The sequence below is a fragment of the Bombus bifarius genome, unplaced genomic scaffold (genome assembly GCF_011952205.1).
Source record: "Bombus bifarius isolate JDL3187 unplaced genomic scaffold, Bbif_JDL3187 scf7180000009383_frag, whole genome shotgun sequence".
In the NCBI taxonomy this organism is placed as follows: Eukaryota; Metazoa; Arthropoda; class Insecta; order Hymenoptera; family Apidae; genus Bombus; species Bombus bifarius.
This window is the reverse complement of record NW_022885086.1, coordinates 19,323-21,838: the sequence shown is the minus strand read 5'-3', so window position 1 is coordinate 21,838 and position 2,516 is coordinate 19,323. Positions and strand designations below refer to the sequence as shown.

The 2,516-nt window shown below is 31.1% G+C and overlaps 1 long non-coding RNA gene across 2 annotated transcripts; it reads left to right on the top strand.

The window, feature by feature from the left end:
- Positions 1 to 309: 309 nt before the first annotated feature.
- Positions 310 to 1,855, top strand: LOC117215135. Of its 2 annotated transcripts, none has more exons than XR_004489023.1 (4): positions 310 to 345; positions 1,009 to 1,147; positions 1,638 to 1,726; positions 1,830 to 1,855. It is a non-coding gene; the product is annotated as an uncharacterized LOC117215135 (long non-coding RNA). The 2 variants fall into 2 exon arrangements; XR_004489024.1 differs by lacking the exon at positions 310 to 345 and adding an exon at positions 524 to 563.
- The last annotated feature ends 661 nt before the right edge of the window (positions 1,856 to 2,516 follow it).

The window sequence follows — 2,516 nt, the reverse complement described above, 5'->3', positions numbered from 1 at the left end:
TCCGTCGTTCAGAGAATGGTTGATGAATTCGCCATCCGTTCTGCACACACATACAAAAATAGTTAATGTATATATATATTATTTATTTTTATTTTTTATAAGTTTCGTTCGGACCTGTTCCTTTGTACGAAGACTGTATCTCTGTATATAATATAATATATATAATATGTTATGATTATGTTAGTTGTTATTTATTATATATATATTTTCCTTATCTCTCTCTTTTTTTGTTTGTTTTTTTTTATTAGTACCTAACATTGCTATTATGATGCTGTATTACATTGCATTGGCTATTATTTGTATGTGCGACGAATTTTTCAACATGGCCGCTCGCGTGTCTCTTTGGTAGGGCGTTGGTTTAATGTCAACAGTAACGTGTTGTTGAAATAGCTAATTAATTGTTAATCATTATAATTTTATTTAGTAGTGTTTTTGTAATATTGTTTTGTATTTCATGATATTGTCTGTGTCAATACCGTGTGCTACTTTAATGTGATAGCATGGATTGTATTGTCACCGAATTTCAATAGTCATTGTTTTGATTATACGTGACTTGCATTTATGTAAGTCTTGTTTAATTTAGTTAATGTTTTGTGTATTGTGTTACCAGTTATTTTCGTGTAGCATAACTTTATTCCTCTGCACCGAGTTCAGTCATGTCTTGTTGTTAATATTTAGTTAGTCTATCTTGATTAATTTCTAACCTATTTCTGTGTTTATTGACTTTTCTTATTTTCCCTATTAATTTATTATTGCATGTACTTGCTATTTGTTATTATTTTGTGTATGATATGAATTAGTTTCCTTATTAGTGATTAAATTTTATTTGTTAGATTGACATTGTAATTTCTAACCCATTTCTGTGTTTATTAACCTTTCTTATTTTCCCTATTAATTTATTATTGCTTGTACTTGCTATTTGTTATTATTTTATGCATGATATGAATTAGTTCCCTTATTAATGATTAAAATTTATTTGTTAGATTAACATTGTCTGTAATTCTTCAGATTCTACTCTTTCGATGCTGCGTAACTTACCTGGATCGTTCCCACAACATCATCCGATTCTTTGATATGCCTTGGATACTTACTACGGCTGCCTTCTACTACGGCTGCCTTCAATCGTCTTATATCTGTGGTCATAAAGGTGGTGTTTAATTTATTTAATTCAATATGTGTATAATGCATTGTATGCGCGACCGCTATTGGGCATTACAAAATAACATAACAATACTACGTAGATTAATGCATAACAAAATATCCTTTTACTCCGGTTATATTTATTACTAACTCTCAATTAATCTATCTTGATTATTTTCTAACCGCTTTCTATACTTTATCAGCTATTTTATTTCTTCTTATTAACCTGCGAAATTCATGCATGTACACTTCCTTGTATAGTGATTAATTGTTCACGAGGTAGGTTGCACTTTCACTGTTTTAGTTATTCGTTGAACTAACACGTTTTACGTTCAAACAGTAATTGGAGCACTCGTAATAAACCTTTTCTTTTCAAGTTTCCGCTATCTGTGTTATTCAACGAACAGTGCCATGCTTCCACAGTATTGTTATAACATTTAGTACTGTTGTATTTTGCATTAAGGCAATTGAAGTTAATTTGTTCATTTATTTTTCAGCTGGCTGTTGTACATGGTGTTCCGCAAACAGGGAGCCATAACCTATTTTGCACGTAAACCTTCTCGTATGATGATTACTTGTTCACAAGGTAACTTTCACTTTCACTCTTTTAATTATTTATTGAATCAACACGTTTTATATTCAAACAATGATTGGAGTACACATGATAATTTTCTTTTTTTTCTTTTTAGGTGTTCGCTATCTGTATTATTCGACGAACAGTGTCACGCCTCCTTTTGATTTATCCACAATATAGTTATAACATTTAGTAACCTTGTATTTTGCACTGAGACGATTGAAACTAATTTATTCACTTATTTTAGGTAGCTGTCGTACATTATGTACCACGAACAACGATCCATAACCTATACTTGCACGTACACTTTCTTGTATGTTGATCACTTGTTCACAAGGTAACTTTCACTTTCACTAGTTAATTATTCATTGAGTTAACACGTTTTATATTTAAACAATAATTGAAGTACATATAATAATTTTCCTTTTCTTTTCTTTTATGTTTTCGCTATCTGTGTCATTCGACGAACAGCACTACAACATACACTACTGCACTACGTTGCCCACTGAAATCACTTTATTCATTGTTTATTTCGATTATGCGCTAGTTTTAACTTGTTTAAGTGCACCGTTCGCGGAATCCCTTTTTTACTTCAATCTTCACGTTTTGGTTCTGCAAGATTTCTAGCACTTTGTGTGGTCCAGTATATTGATCGGAGAATTTTCCTTTACTAGGTTCTTTTAGTAAATATATCGAATCTCCTATTTTAAAATCTTGAGGGTTGATTCGTCGATCGTAATATTCCTTTGATCTTAGTTTGGATTTTATCAAATTTTCTCTTGCCATTCGTTGTACGGTGTAA